This window comes from Thermobia domestica, chromosome 7 (assembly GCF_964235325.1).
Source record: "Thermobia domestica chromosome 7, izTheDome1.hap1.1, whole genome shotgun sequence".
In the NCBI taxonomy this organism is placed as follows: Eukaryota; Metazoa; Arthropoda; class Insecta; order Zygentoma; family Lepismatidae; genus Thermobia; species Thermobia domestica.
Window position 1 is genome coordinate 67,964,155 of NC_137460.1, and position 18,249 is coordinate 67,982,403.

The following is an 18,249-nucleotide window of genomic DNA, read 5'->3' on the forward strand; positions in this document are numbered from 1 at the left end:
TGTCTTCATTGTAAAACTGTTCTCTTGCATTCCTATTATTTGAATCGCTCGGGTCATAAATGTTAATCAGGGTAAGATCATCACAATTTACGGCGATGCCTCTGCCAGATGAAAGATACGCAGCATTCCTAACTTCGACGTCCCTTTTACATAAAATTGCAAAACCTCGGTGCTGAGGGCCGACGTTCACATAGGCTCGATACATATTGAGGAAGTCAAAACTCTGAATCGCCAGTTCTTGCATTAATATGAAGTCAGCCGATGTTTGTATGATAAAACTACGTAATAAATTACGATTACTATCACTAGAAATTTCTCGAATATTTTACGAGATATAAGATAGTGAAGTGCAATTAAGAATTGCTTGAATAAACAATTAAAAAATAAACAATACAGGGCAAACACTCCGCTGCAAAACCTAGGACTCCCAGACACATTAGTAAACACTATGGTTATGCTCATAGAATGTAAACATCAGCGATAGCTATGTAGGGTGTAAGACAATAGGAGATGCTTACCTCTCAAGTATAAACAAGCAACATTCTTGCCCTTGAGTAGGAAGGAAGCCTTTACATGGAATACTTGCTTTGACTGTCGCGTGATACATTGGTGTTAATCGACAGGTATACACGGAGCAACGTGTTATTCATTTACTATTGCTATGTTTTCACGTGCTACTGCCGCTGCTACCGATACAGTCTGAGAATTCCACAGAGGCAACACATTTGTTCTCGATTCATTGTCTTGCAACCTTTTTGTTTTCCAATTTTTGAAAACTGGGTCACTCACTACTGCCACTGAAGGGGGAGAAGGAACTACCACAGTGGAGGTGGAAGGGGAAGGAGAGTGAACAAACTCTTCTTGTTTTTGTGGGCACACGAACGAAGAAACAGTATACACAACGTGTTGTGGCTCTCGTAGTTGCATAGGGTGCTCACAGTTGACACCTGTATCTTGTTTCCGTTCCTCTGGTTCTGTTGTGGCAAGTGGTTCAGAATGACTTGAAAGAGGTGGAAGTCCTTAACAGCATGGATATTAACATCCTCGGCAACTGAAGTGTTTTCCAATTCCATATTGTGGTTATTAGGCTCATTAGTCATGGTTTTAGCACTGAAAGATGGATAAAAGTTCGGAGTGGTGGGCATTTTCCCAGTAGAAAGTTCGGTCATCTTAAATCCAGTAACAGGAAATGAAGGCATCTGAGTTTTTGTTTTGCGAGGGCAGGAACTTGCGACGTATGTAAGAGCCAGACAAATTAAGCACTTGGGTGGTTGACCTTGATACATCACAGTAGCACGACAACCCCGTACCATTATTTTTGAAGAAATAAGTTTTCCTAAACACATTTGCACAATACGATTGCCATTGTAAATGGAAAAAGGGAGGGTATTCGACCATATTTCTTCATTTATGGACATGATCTTTCCAAAGGGTCAAAGCACAGCACTGAGTTCGTCGTTACTAATTTCCATCGGGAGATCCAAAATGCGTACACGAGTGTACTGTATACTAGCATTTGAAATTTTCACCTGACTGACTGTTCCATTTTTGTCGAACAGTGATTCCGGGTGTCGTCGTAAAAATATATCAACATTCTCTTGCGATTTAAATTTTAAATATAAGCTATAATCATCATTGTGAAGTTGAATAGCTTCAAGATGGTGTATTGATATTTGCAACTCGTTAATTAACCAAGTCTCGATGAGCGCAACCGATGATCGGATATTTCTTGTCGTCTTGTCAAATGCAAGCCGCACAATATTTTTCCGTAGGTTATTCATGGCTGAAAAAACAAAACGGGGTACAATATTCAATAAACTGCTTGTCACTGGTATGAACTGTTAGTTTATACTGGTTCACAGTATTTCCTACTACTGAGAACACACAACTGAAGTACAGCACACTATTCACTCAAACAATTTCAAACGAACGTAAGAAGCTTGTTGAAATCGGAGGCACACCACAGCGATGTTCACTACACCGCTCCTCACTGCAAACTTTCAGTAGCGTGCCACCTGAAATTACAAGCCAAATATTACTTAGTTTAGCCCTGATCTTTCAAACGAAACGGCTTTTTCCTGTAATGTTATTTGCACCAAAGTGCACAACGAAATTCATTTATTCGACGACCTACAGAGAAATTAATGCTCACTAATAAAGGAAAAACATACAATCCAGGAAATATTAAAGAAATGAAGCGCATTTTGCAGTAATATCGCCTTGCAAATCCAAAAGTACGTGAATAATAATAATAATAATAATAATAATAATAATAATAATAATAATAATAATAATAATAATAATAATAATAATAATAATAATGTTTTATTATCAATTACCCGCTTCGTTGGGTTAAATTGAGAGAAAATAGTTCTTCGATATCGGTCATTTTCGACGAGTTTTATATATCCCCTCCCCCTCTATGTTGTGGGGCACGGAATCTGCAGTGTCATTGTTCATCTCAGAGAGAAGGAAACCTATGAATTCGATACTGATATTGGTTATTTTGATCATGTTATATGTCTCACCCCCCTCCAAATTGATTGGCTGATTTTGGATTTAAACACCATCAGATTTGTCACTGCTAATCTCAGCGAGTACAAAAATTATAGTTTCGCCACTAATAACGGTCATTTTTCGTTATTTTTTTAAATGTTGCTTCCCCTCTCCATCTCGTAAGTTACACTTTCAAAGTGATGTGAAAGAAACCATCTCAGGTTCGAAGTTCATCTATGTTGAAAATTTGATCGAGATTTGTTTGGTGGTTTAAGAGTCATTAAGTTTTATTTATTTTTATATATCTCCCTCTCCCATTTCCCTCTCCAGGTTCCCCCATAAAAGTGAAATAATAAAAATCATCTAAGATTCGAACCTCACCTATGTTAAAAATTTGATCATGATTGATCCTTTGTTTTACGAGTTATCAAGTTTTATTTATTCTTTTTAACTCCTTTTTTCCTCAGTCCCAAGTTATATCGTCAAAGTAAATCGATAAAAACCATCCTAAGCCCGAACTTAATCTATGACTAAAATTTGATTGAGATCGGTTGGGTTGTTCAAGAGTGATAAAGTCACAAATACTGTCACTTCCATTTTCATTTTTTTAAATATAAATCTCCCTCTCTCCGGCCCCAACGTTGCACCGTCAAACTGAAACGATTAAAGGCGTCTGAGATCCAAACCCTATCTATGTTGAAAGTTTGATAGAGATCGGTCTGGTGGTTCAAGAGCTATTACGTTTTGTTATTTTTTTTATAAATCAACCCTCTGTCCCTCTCCTCCCCTTAAGTTATACCGTTAAAAAGAAATGGTAAAATAGCTTCCCAGGCCAAAACCTTATCTATGTTGAAAATTTGATTGACATCGGTTGAGAGGTGCAAGAGATTAGGAGCCACAAACATAGTTACTTTCAATATTATAATATAGGTTATTACTGTTATTATTATTTTTACTATTATTATTTTTACTATTATTATTATTATTATTATTATTAGTAGTAGTAGTAGTAGTAGTAGTAGTAGTAGTAGTAGTAGTAGTAGCAGTAGTAGTAGTAGTAGCAGTAGTAGTAGTATTTGCGTACTCTTGAACTTGCACGAGGAATTTACAGCAAAATATATTTTATTTCTCTATTTTTTCCTGGATCGTATGTTTTTTCTTTATTAGTGGGCATTAATTTCTCTGTAGGCCGTCGAACATATAAATTTTGTTGGGCACTTTGGTGAAAATAACGCTACAGGAAGAAGCCGTTTCATTCCAAAGATCAGGGCAAAACAAAGTAATATATAGCTTGTAATTTCAGGTGGGACGGTAGTGTAGTGACCTAATGAATAATATAGCTTTCTAACATAGGTTCAAATCCTGTTTACGCCAAAATAAAACGTTTTCAAAGTGATTGTGAAAAATCGACTGTCATGCGGGACAAGCAATACGCAAGAATGTGGACGCAAACACTTGTATCATGATAGAGACGATTTACGAATGTTGGTTGGGAAAGCGGAAGGGAATTACCAGGACATTCCAAAGACATCATTTATCTGAAGTATTCACTTTTCGTGTTATCGTTCTTTGAATGAAACACTACACCATCTGTTAAACAAACTATGGCAAACGCAATCGGTAGTGGTAGCGCGCTAGACTTCCAAATTGGAAATCATGGTTCGATTCCCCGTCAGGTAGATTGATTTTTTGGAATAAAATAATGGCTGCAAACAGAGATTCATTTTCTAATGGAGAATGTAAAAGGATGCACTGGCGATAATTTGAGTAAAGCGTGTGCGTTCTACACAATACACCGTAATGATAAGTATGTTTCATGTTTATATTCGTCCCCTCCCTCTCTCCATTTCTTGACGTTTTAATACCTTGTCTTTGCATCTTTCACTTCTCAACCAGCTCTCTCTCACGCACACACGCACTTCATGTTCCAAAGTTAAAACGGAGCAAGAGCTCGATATACCTGGTCTGGAGAATCTAATTAACTGGGAACTTCGGCGTCGTGCTTTTCGTGCTCTGGGAATAACACCTACAGTCCTGGTCATTTCTGACAGAAATACTGTTTAAACGCACGGAAATAAGTAACATTACTTTTTTCCTCTGGGTTACCGAGTCTCAATCGAATTACCGGGTCACTACGGATTTGAATCATCGACACAGTGGTGATCTACACCATCCGATTGACACGATGATACGTTTGAGGTCTTAACGTGTTAATTTTATCTGTGCAAATTATGTTATACTCGGAAGATATTAAATTAATACTGTATGTTCGGAACAGATAAATCTTCGGAAAAGACTAGCCAAAATGGTAACCTCTTTGGTTATTTGAAAACAGAATTTTATTTATACTAGTTCGACACAAAATTTATTTCCATCCTATAATTCAATTGGTTTTCTTTACGTTGAAATTTGAAACATGCTACATCTAAGCGGAACATAAACTTTTGCTTTAGAACATTTGTATATTTTCATTACGATAGTGTTAGTACTCTTAATATAGTGTATTTTTGTTAGAACTTTAGCAGTGAATTAGCATTCTTCAATTTTCTCTTTCATTCTTTCTTTCTTTCTTTTTCTTTTCTTTTCGTTTTTTCTTCAGTATGTATTGATAGTCTGAAATGGAGGATATGACGAAGGCTATCTACTGGGTACATTAGAATGTGTTTTAGGATCAGTACGTGCTATGTATACTACAAAATTTTTAATCAAACCACGCGGAAACAATGCATGTGTGTTAAACTTTTGATATTATCCTAGAGGTGTCTCGGAGGTACACAGTTCTCATGGAAATTGAGTATGCTATCCATTTTGAAAGTGATATAATGAATGTTTGAATCATCCTCTATATATTCGAATAATTCTAAAAACTATGTGAAAACAAACGTTATATCTATATTACTGTTGGATTTTTGGAAACGGAACTTTATAATGTTAGGTACTTTTCTTACTACGTTTGAATTCCACAGTTTAAATTTTCTTTTCTTCTGCTTCTTTTCTCTGTCTCTCTCTGCTTCATTTATGAATCTCTGCGTAATAGACATCCATTGGTTTCAACTTTTTATTTTGTGTGTTTCAGTTTTTCTCTACATCAACTTATGAATCTTCTTTCGTCTCGGTTTTGTTATTTCATTTTATAGAAGCTAATGCATGTATAGTTTGAAATTAGAATTGCGCTGATGTTTTTAGCTAATTTCAATATGGGAGAGAAGAAAAGAGGAGGGAGAGGGGGTCTTTGTACCTGACATGATTATGTGATAGGAATGTGTATATTGGGTGGCCTAACTGCACGGCCTTAGCTGAGGCAATTTTTTATGCGGAGTATACATGGCTATAAGCGAATATGAATTTGATGTAAAATATATTAAAATAAGGACAATTTCGCAGCTCCCTTCTCGCGTTACACTATCCGCCCATGCGATATCGAGGATGTCACATTTGAACGTTTTGCGGCAAATGATTGATTTGGTTCCATAACAAAGAAAAGTTAAGGCATCCCCGATTTTAAATTTTTGGACCCTGTAGATTGTAAAAGGGGAGAAAAGCGATTCATTTTTTGGTCCGGTGTACAAATTGGTAAAAGATAATCAACCACCACACAATCCAACCGAAGCAAGAGCGTTGCGAAGCTTCAAGATTCTTGATGGCAAGCTTTTCAAGATCGATCGCTACACTAACTTTGAAAGATACCTATTATATATTCCCGGAAGCCCCAGAGAAGAAGCGTTTCAGCTCATACACGCGCTTCCGGAACTTGGCAATCATAGTGGACAACACAAAACGTAAACGTTGTCCCACTCTCTTATATTTTTCCAAATATGCGTGAATAGCTGAGGAAAAACGTTATCAATTGTGAATGTTGTTTGTCGCACAAACAACACTCTAGTCAGAGAAAATTATACCCTCAAACTTATGAAACAAATGAACAACCTTTTTCCACTCTTATTTTGGATGAGATAGGTAAATTACCAGTCACGACACCAGGGAATACCTACATCTTAATTGCTTTTGACCTGACCACCAGGTACTTGATTGCTGTCCCCATCCCTGATGTGAAACCAAACACAATCATAGAACCGCTTAGAAAACATATGTTTTTAACATACGTTTTTCTTCGCGTGTTAAAGCTTGACAAATTGCCTAGTCATTCATGCAAAATTTCCAAGGAATTTTTTGAGAAATACTCTATCCAGAGTATGCTACAACATTAACCATGACAGGCTTGGCTTATGTGAGAAATATTGTCACATTTTACAATCATCCATTAGACATTACATAAATAAAGATCGAAATGATTGGGGTGAAATATTATCCGCTATCGCATTTGCTATTAACACGTCTGTTAATTCCAAATCTGGAGATAGCGCATACAGGCTTCTTCTCGGCCACTTTCCCCGAGATTCATATACGAATTCAGATAGGCCTATTTTCAATCGTTGGCAACACTGTGCATCATGGCTTCAGAAGTATGGTTCTAGCATCTAACAAAACTTCATGTTGTGCTCAGTTGGAAACACTGTATTACATATGATGTTATTGAGCATATCTGTGGGTATTATGTTTGCTTACTATACTGTTGTGTAATTGTCATTTTGATTACTTTAATCATTTTGAAGTTCTTTCTGTGTCTGTGTATCTTTTGCATAGCTATCTTCTCATGATTCTAGATTCTTCTTTCCTCTGCATCTCCTTCGTTTTAGGGTGTCGGCCTGTAAAACTCTGGATTTTTCAGTTTTCTTCACTCCTCTATCGATTGCACATTGTTTGATTGGGCAACGCTACCTTCAATATAAGATGTTCCCTTGTGAGACGTAGAGAAAGCTAGGTGGATCAGAGTTACCACACGACAAAAACAAATATTGTTCCAGGTTTCACAGACCGATATTACGGTTAAGGTGTTAATTCATGCTGAATACTGTTAGAGCCACACAAGAAGATCATATGGAGTTATACTGAGTGACAATGACATAAAAGTAATACCAATAAAAAATAGTTCTCCTTTAAATCCACGGTTCCTCTTTTCCGAGTCTCTCACCACCTTGAAATCACACCCTTTTAAAAACCTAAATACCTAAGATACCTAATAATGATTTAACTTATACTCGATCCACTTTTCTTATAAAATTAAGTATATGCTTATAATTATGTACGAGTAGTACCAATATGTTCTTTAGCATGCATATATTATATAAGTACATATTTAAACAGATGACTGCAGGAAGGACCTGCATTACTTTTTTTTGTGCAATTCATTTATGAATATTTTACGATTATATAAGTGCATAATATGTGTAGAAAATACCGGAGCAGAAGCTTTAACAAGATTGTAAACGGACAGTTGAGTTGTAGGTTAAGCGACGGAAGATGCCTGTTGGAGAGACTTATATAGTTTTTTTCTTTAACGTTTCAAAACTATACAATAGTCTTCAGGTCTTCTGTGCAATCACTGATTCTTTGGAGCATAAAAGTTTAGTGTAAGAAACATATTTTTTGCATGGTTAGTAATATTACTATGAGTGTGGGCTTATAAGTTCTCGGCACGACTCTGAAGGACTTGAGCTGCAGGCATGAAAGTGTGAGGCTATTCAACATAGTCCCCTCGAAGATCAACACACTTGGCACTTCGATGCTGCATCTTTTCCAACTCCTCCCCCCCCCAAAAAAAGATTTCTCAATGACTTTTTGAAAGAGATAATATTGAGAAGGGGCAACATCTGGCGAGTAAGGTGGGTAGTCAATGAACTGAAGCCCTAGGTCCCTCAGAAAATACATTACTCTGCCAGCAGACTGCAGTAATACTCTGCAGTTATCATTTGGTCCTTTGGAAGGAAGTCTGAGAGCAAAACACCATACTTATCATAGAATATTGGGGCAAGCACCTTCCCTGGGGACTTTCGTGCTTTGAATTTTTTGGGCCTTGGAGATCCTGAGTTTCGCCATTCGCATGACTTCTGCTTGGTTTTTGAATCAAAGTAATGCAACCACGTTTCATCTGGGTAACAAGTCGATTCAAAAATCATCCTTGGATTTCGCAAAATGCCGTAAAATCACCTGGGATAATCTCACACGTTTGCGTTTATGATCCGCGTTCAAACATTTCGGAATCCATTTCGCAGAAAGCTTACGCATTTCCAACTGATCATGGATTATTGACTCAGCACGTTCTTTAGATATGTGAACTTTGTGAGCTATTTCCTAAATCCGTCTGTTGCTCAAAATCAGGTCATGAATCTGTTCCACTTTTTCCGGAGTTGACACTGACACTGGCCTGCTACACCTGTCACCATCTTCTGTCGAAAATTCACCACGCTTTAAGTTCGCACACCATTTCTTCACCGTGAAGTATGAAGGGCACTGTCCACCTAATGTGCCTAGCATGCAACCATGGATTTCCTTGGGCAACTTCTGTTGCAGGAAGAAGAACTTCATTACACCTCGCAACTCTTCTTTGGTGAATTTGAATCTGGCCCCATGGTGCATTCAATTACCTGTAAAATAAAAAACCGTTCATGGTAGAATCTTGAAATTTGGTACTTAAACATATAAAAGATCAAATTTCACATGACATCAATTACATCAGGGTAGTACATTCGGAACGGGGTCGGGCCTTTTCAGCCGACCCTTGTATGTATATCTCTATTTGTGCATGGACTATTATCGTAAGACTTTTATTTACACAGCTTTCAAGTACTGAAGTGTGTACAAGTAAATACAAAACCTGTGATTATACGCAATTGTAAGTGATCGTCTTTGAAAACATTCAATACCAATAGATGAATACCTTCGAAACCTGGTAATGTAATAGAGCTACAACACGGTGGTTTCTTGGAGCGCGAAATTGGAACCTTACAGGCCATGCTACCACGACAGTGAGGCGTGTGAAGAATAATTCGACAGACGAGATCCGTGCGCAGTGAGAATCGGATAATTCTGTGGACGAAACCTGTCAATAGGATAAGTATCAACTGGATGCTGGAGCATGGCCAATCGTTTGAATACACGTTAGACTAGACGTATTTGTGCCCATGTGCCGATTTCCTTTCACATAGAATTACAAGCCCTTTAGAACGTAATGGGTATAAGTGGAATGAGAATTACAGCAATAGCGTGAATAGATGAGACACACACACACACACACACACACACACACACACATATATATATATATATATATATATATATATATATATATATATATATATATATATATATATATATATATATATATATATATATATATATATATATACATATATATATATATATATATACAGGGTGTTTCAGATAAAACGTCCAATGCTTATAAATATGAAACGGCTGAGAATAAAAAGATGAAACAAAAACTGAGATAGGAAAATGTCATAGGGCGCATCACATGGTGTTGTTGTGGTGACCCACAGGGGCTTCCTTCAAGGGGGCCCAGGGGCCAACTTCAAATTTTCAAATGGGAACCTGTATTGAATCATACATCATTCAATAGTCCTTGAAGTACGAAACAACTTTTGTAGGAAACAATTTTCGATTTGGGGCACCGTTTTCAAAATCGTCGCAAAAAGTCCTGTATCAGTTTGAAGTTGACACCCGGGTCCCCTTCACGGAGTTTCCTGAGGGTCACCACAACAGCACCACTTGATATGCTTTATCATCGTTTCTATCTCAGTTTTTGTTTCATCTCTCTATTCTCAGCCGTTTCTGATTTAGGCCTATAAGCACTGGACGTTTTATCTGATACAGGACACTTTTTGCGGCCATTTTGAAAACGGTGGCCCAGATCGAAAATTGTTTCCTACAAAAGGTGTTTCGTTTTTCAAGTACTATTGAATGAGGTATGATTCAATACGTGTTCCCATTTGAAAATTTGAAGTTGGTCCCCTTGAAGGAGGGCCCTGTGGGTCACCACAACATCATGTGATGCGCCCAATGACATTTTCCTATCTCAGTTTTTGTTTCATCTTTTTATTCTCAGCCGTTTTGGATTTATAAGCACTGGACGTTTTAACTGAAACACCCTAAATATATATATATATATATATATATATATATATATATATATATATTTGTAAATTTAGCTTTCATCTGTTTTACAATGGTATCCAAGTAAAGCGTTATTCAAAAAGCCCACTAGTTTTTGATTGTCTGGGAAATTTTGGTTCCTGGATTGCGGGCATTGTTTTGTAGTGTTACTCTACACACAAACATTCTGATTGTCGCCTTAGTCCGAATTTCTCGCATTTCTTCAGTTGGTGTCTAGTCATGGAAGAGTTTACTATAGCGCAACGTGTGGGAATATTGTAAAAACTTTTTTTTAAATCAAAACAGAGAAAGTTATGCAGCAACTGTAAGGCGACCTCGCGTGGTTCTGGGGCCAAATGAGGCACCGAATGAATCAATATTTTGCAGACTTACGAAAAAGTTCACTGGAATGGGTTCAACAGTGAACATTAAAAGTCCTGAGTGTCGTCGTAGTCCTCAATGTGAGCAAAACACTTCGGTAGCTCGTGGCACTGTGTCTGTTACTCACGCAATCATGGCGGATTTCACGAACAGAGTTAGTACATACCAGCGCAATAGAGGTCGTATGCCCCACACCATTCACCATACCGGAAATCGGAATGTGTGAAAACCATATTTATGAATTTTGTTAGTGTGTATTAAAAAAAAATAAAGTTCATAATTTGATGGAACGAAACCGGCGCGCTTTTTGAATAACCTTATATATGTTAGAAGCTACCATAGTAAGCGCAACCTCTCTGCACTCATACTTGAGCGCACAGAGTTCACAAGTAAAAAGTTTAAGAACATTTTTAATTAAGAAAACTTTAAATTTTACTGTGTCCTACTTACATATTCATGGTTTGCAAAGCAGAATGGAATGCTAGACACGATCCTAGAGGCGTACTTAGAATTTCTCCAACTTCAGTTTTGTTGGTATAGGCATCGGTATAAGTGAATTTGGGCTTCCTTCTCACCTGAAAGAATGCACGATTTAATATCAAAATCTGCTCCTAAGAAATATTTGTTAACTACTAGAAAACGGCATGAGTCAAAACGACTCGTTTCATTTTTTAAATGGTAAATATTTTAACTGTTTTTACTCTGTTCCTTCCACCTTTGCTGATTTTATCAGATTTTTTCTCAATATGTTATATGTGTATTTTAAAAATATTTTTAAATATTAAATGAAATCTTTAAGTTTTACGTCCCACAAGTATGCCAGTTAGGCTAAAGGAGACAGTGATGAAGATAAATGAATAACAACTGTGGAATGAAGTAAGTGGGAGGAAACGGGAAAACCCCGAGAAAAGCCACGAGCACGGTGTTGTAACCACTCCGTGTAATCAGGTCGCTGTTCGTGGTTCGTGGTCCTAGCAATAAGTATTGTCCTGAGACCGGAACTTACCTGGATAGGACGATGAAGACCCTCTACAAGAAGGGTTACAAATTGTTTCTAAATCGCTCGTCGGTCTCAATGATGAGATGAGCATTAGGCTCCGAGAAGTTCGGATGCCTCGTCCCGCAAACCTCACGGGCGATCAGACGGTCATCCAGACCATAATGCACACAAACATCATTCACACAAACAACGAAAATACCCTGGTCTAAATAACACTATTCTTATTTATTATTTATTAGAATACTAATATATAAAACATAACGAAGAGAAAAGAACACAACACTTAACAGTGGATATGTGTGATACTTTTCATCACTGAAATCACACTTTGCCTTTTTAAATGCAATGTAGCCATTTATATATATATATATATATATATATATATATATATATATATATATATATATATATATATATATATGACATTATATCTGAAATTTCACTATGAATGCTTCTCTCACACCATTGACGCACTTGGAGGGGGATTAGCACTGGGGGAAAAGTTGCCAGGATAACCCCACGTAGAAATCCAGTTGCTACGCCAAACAATCCTGAAGCGTAAAGATGAGTCTTCAGCAAATAAATACAAAGAGAAAGTAGGATGCTAATGTTGGAGTGCGCGTGTATAACTTTTTAGCGCACAAAGTTTAAGAACCGGGGACTTCACTAGTTGGGGCTAGCCGTAAGAAAATGTCCTTCGCCGGCTAATAGCTTGTGCCCCTTAACACAAAATCATACTTAATTCCCGACGCAACGTGCGTGGTGGCTGCACACAATACCGGAGTCAAATTCCCTGAGCTCAAAAGTTTAAGATGCAAGCTGCATTGGTTGACTAAAGAGTGTTGGCAGTTCATTCCAAAAACCTTTCAGTTAGATCACCTGTATGTACATGCAAACGCAGTACAGAAAATAATTTAAGTTAATTTTAGTCTACTGGCTATGATGTACGAGACACTGCGATAACTCGAGCGTGAGAAAGTACAGATAAGGAACTGCAAAATCAACGTGACTGGCATCACTTTGGTCACTTGAACACGTGGTCAGCCAGTATATCTCTAAACTATTGCAATATTTCCATAAGCGATTCAAGTAAGCATTTAATATAGTTCCAAATAACTGCAGAATAAAAACTGTGTATAATAATAAGTTAGGGAGAAACACTGAGAAGGTTCGTCACTGACAAATATTCTCACAAAAAGCAATTTTTTAAATATATATATATGGCGAAAGAATGAGAGACTTCTTTGTCCAGTTGTGTGGGAAAGAAGCAATTCCCACCGAAGAAAGAAGTTATACGCGTCGCAGAATAAAGTAGAAATCGAAAAAGTAATCACTGTCTTTACGAAATATACCGAGCGTCCACAAAAAATACTTCCATAACCTGGTAGCGGTTATAGTGTTTGTGTACCACGAAGTCCACATGTCGTGAGCTGGGATCGAACCAAGAACCCCAAGCACCGGAGGTGAACGCTCTACTACTGAGTTGCATACGTAGGGAATCGATTAAACCTAAACGCGTTTCTGTAATATGTAGCACCTTTCTTATTTTTTGGTGTTAAGCTTGCCAGAAAAAATATTAAATTCATCCTATTTTGAAATTAGAGTATTAAAATATACGAGTTTCATGAGGCACGGCGTTGTTCAATCAAGTAGTCCAATCACATAATGGCACTCCTTAATTACAATTGTGATTGAAACCAGTAATAATCCCCACATCTTCCTTAGAGTACAATTCAAAAGTATTAAACTAGAAAAAAATGTCTCATTTATACCATGGGTACAATCTTGAAGGTAATTATACAATTACAATTCGCAACCTATAAGATTCTGATAATTTTGTCAATGAAGAATTGCATTGTAGATATCTCATTATGATTCTAGGACATATATACCTTAATAATAATGAGATTCCCGTTCTCGTTGTGATTCTCCTTACGTGACATTTTGCTACTTCTTCCCTTAGTAAATCACACATAGAGGGTTAGGATCTCGCAGGTAGACTAATGTTAATGGAACACATTATTAATTAGTGAAGAGGTCCATCAATAGACTAGTTGGTTTTGTATACAAGCTACTCGTGAATCTGATTATACATGACAGCCGTTGGAAAGCAATTGCTTTAACTCCAAACTGGATTTTTTTTTTCGGGAGAGAAATTTTTAGTCTAATATATCGTGAAAAGTGAAATACTTTTTGTGTGTGTGTGTTGCAACTGCAAACGTAATAATGATCATCTTTTAATACTAACAGTGGGTAAAATTCTATGTATCCAATCCGAATTACTTGATATTTTGAAGTTCGAAGTTCTATCATAAAAATGTAAATATCGATGTTGCGCTTTTTAATATCCAAAAGATCAATTTATTTTATTTTCCTGTCCTTTCCTCGTCACTCACTTTTTCCTTGATCTTTTTACATTACACAAACGCTCGTGCCTTATGTATATGTTGAAAATGTACCATTGGCTATTGTCTACATATCATGATAATTTCAAGTTCTACCAGTTTTCTTTCTTTTTTTCCTAAAAAATTTGAACATTGTAAATACATTGATTTATACTAATATCTAGCTTATTTCATATATCGTCAAACATGTTTCTTTTTTCTTTATAATGTTACACTGTTCAACAAATTTTGATCGAAAGTATGTAAATTCTTTGAAATTGCGATTTTTACATTCATTTAAGCATAATATGAAAGGAAATGATAATAGAAAAATTTTCTTAGCTCAGGTTGTGAAAAATAACGCCCTTGTACAACAGTAGCTGTATGTAAACAAATGTATTAATAATTATAGAACATTTAAGCAAAATCCTTGTAAAAACCTACATTTCACTTTTTTTATCTATTTCACTGTGATGTGATAAGCTGCGGAGTTAAGAATTACTCTAACCTATAGCTTTCTATACCCTTGTACTTCCTTTCTCAAAATTGCGCAAATACCAGTTTCACAGCGATACAGAAAATAAAGTAACCGTGGTCAAGTTAGACACTAACAATTCCGTAATAAAAATCAGTATTAACATCAAAACATGAAAAATATGTACAAATACCTTTTTGTGCAAGAACTACATTGCAATGTAGACAAAAGTTTCAAGTGATCCCTTGTACAGGATTATGTTTATTTTATTTTGAGCGTCTTCGCTTGGCTTGCCTTTTGTAGGTTACATCTGGAGCATACCTTGCAATAGTCCAACAGTAGTCGGCCAATATGATAGAACTCCACTTTCCCTCATATCTCTTCTCCACGGCTACAATATCTTGATAAAAGCGCTCACCATGTTCGTCACTTACTGCTCCACAATCTTCGGGAAAGAAGTCTTGATGTGAATGAAGAAAGTGGAGTATCAGAGACATATTGCAACCAAGATGTTCGTAGCACAATAACAACTTTGCTACCAGTTGTTTGTAATTTGTTGCTCGGTGTCTTCCCAAGAACTGTGAACAAACACTCTTCAAGCTTTCCCACGCAGCTTTCTCCTCACCTTGGAGAATATCGTCGAACTTGTGATCTTTGAATAGTTGCCTAATCTGTGGCCCTATGAAAACACCCTCTTTAACTTTGGCATCACTTAATCGAGGGAATTGTCCTCTTAGGTACTTATAGGCCTCATCCTCTTGGTTCATGCTCTTAACAAAACTTTTCATAAAACCTAATTTAATATGTAGAGGGGGGAGCAAAATTCGGTTACGATCTACCAGTGATTCATGTTGCACATTTTTCACTCCCGGCTGAAGAGTTTCTCTGGTACTCCAATCACTTTTGCGGTAATGAGATCCACGATCCTACTGTCCCATTCACATATAAAGCAACAATACATTGTATATCCTAACTGCATACCTAGCAACAGTGCTATTACTTTAAGGTCACCACAAATGAGCCACTGAAAATCCTAGGAAGTTCATTTCCAATATGTAAAAGCACTGCCTTTAAACTCACCTTGGACGAATCTATAAAGAGCCTCCACTCCGTAGGTTCGTAATTAGTTTTAAGTGCTCTCATGAGACCATTTACATCTGTACATGCCACAAGTGTGTCTTCCATAGTATAAAATGAAGTGAACATCTTCTCCCTATTCCGATTCACTGAAATATTTACTTTTTCCTGCAATAAATTCCATTTGCTTTAAGCCTGACGCTAAAATTTCGGCTTTGATTTTCGAGAAGTCCAAGTCTCTGATTAGATCACTTAGTTCCTCTTGAGTAAGTCTATGTGCTTTACATGGACGTTCTTCTACAACAAACGTAGGGTCCTTCGAAATACTTGATTCAGGAGCTTCAACTTCTTGATCATCATCAGAAAAAAAAATCGTATTCTTTAGGTGGGACAGGAACAGGTAGTCCTTCTCCATGTGGAACAGGGCGCATTGCAGAAGGAATGTTAGGATAGATCAATTCCCGCTTCTTCTTCGTGGAAATTCCCTTCTTGACGGAAGGAACCATACAAAAATAACAGTCTCTGATGTGGTCGCTTGGCTCCCTCCAAATCATGGGCACTGCAAAAGGCATTGAGCGCCCCTTCCCATTAATCCAATTTCTTAGATTGCTGGCACAAGTGTTACACACAAGGTGGGGTGCCCAAGATTTATCTTGGTCTCCAATTTTACAATCAAAGTAATATTGATAGGCTTTTCTTATTAGTGGTGTTATAGTCTTCTTTTGTGAGGAAAATGTCACTTCCCCACACACGTAGCAGAAGCTATCCGCACTGTTTACACAATTTCGCGGATTTTTTTTTTATTGAAATCCCCAAAATGTCACTTGAAATAGTTCCGACAACTATTTAAAAATGTACATTCGAAATACCAGTATTTTTGCGTACTTGTAGTTGTATTTTAATGTCCTGCACTACAGAAACGTCACAACCAAAACGCTGATAACTGCACTAAACCTGTCTTTTCTAACAATAGCAGAACACTACTGAGATAAGGAACACAATGAAACCAAGCGTTCATATAGTTTCTCCAGTGTTGCCGGATCAGTGTAACATTTTACCCCAAACGAAGCGAATATATTTACGAGGATTATTCAATAAGTAAAGAGACAGTCTATATTTTTAACACTAATCATTTTTTTTTTGTTTCAGAGGTGTTAGCTGGCAACCTTGGGATATGCTCTGATTTGCTGTTTCGTAATTTTATGTCAACATAACTTTAAAAATATCAATTCATCATGGCAAGTCCTCTAGAAGATTGCACCTTAGAAGAACAGCGCTCAGTCATTAGGTTTTTAGTCGCACAAGGTGTAAAACCAAGTGAAATTTTTTCTCGAATGTTGAGACAGTACGGTAACAGTTGTATGAACCGTGCGAATGTGTACAAGTGGGTTGATTGGTTTAAAAGTGGCCGAACATGTGTAGGTGATGAACCCCGATATGGACGTCCAGTGGAAGTTTCTGGTTCTTCGTTGGAATCGAGGATTGAATGACTTATTCGTGATAACAGAAGAATTACTGTTGAAATGATAGCTGAGGAAGTTCAAGTAAGTGTTGGAACTGTTCACAATGTCATTAGGAACATTTCAAAGTACAGAAAAACGTGTGCCAGATTGGTTCCCAGACAGCTTACTGACGCTCATAAAGAATCAAGGCTTTCCATTTGTCAAGCCTTAACGCAACGAAGTTTGATTGAAGGAGACGCTTTTTTTGAAAGAATAGTGACTTTCGACGAGGCCTGGATCCATCACTACGACCCTGAGACCAAAAGACAGAGTATGAAGTGGAAACACACTAGCTCTCCAGTTCGCAAAAAATTCAAGGTTCAACCTTCCGCTGGTAAAGTGCTGCTGACCATCTTTTGGGACTCACAGGGTCCAATCTATTGCAATTTTCTTGAAGATCAGCGAACTATCAATAGCCTATACTATTCTGAGATGCTAGAACACAAAGTTAAACCAGCTATCAGGAGCAAACGCCGTGGACTCTTGTCAAAAGGAGTCATTCTTCAGCACGATAACGCCCGCCCTCACACAGCCCAGCTGACCCGAGATAAGCTTCAAGAATTGGGTTGGGAGGTCTTACCTCATCCTGCCTACAGCCCAGACCTCGCCCCATCTGTTTTTTACCTGTTTGGACCACTCAAAGACGCCCTAAGTGGAAAAAGATTTGCTAACAATGAGGAAGTTAAGGCAGCGGTGCAAAGGTTGCTTCGGGGTAAATCGAAAGATTTCTTCGCCAAGGGAATTAGGAAGCTGCAAGAAAGATGGGACAAATGCATAACTGTAAAGGGTGATTATATTGAAAAATAGCCTTAGTTTTGAAAGATTGAAATAAATCTTTATTGAGCTATAGCGATTTGTCTCTTTACTTACTGAATGCCCCTCGTATTTTTAAAGCGTTATTATTAGACATGCCTGTTAAACGAA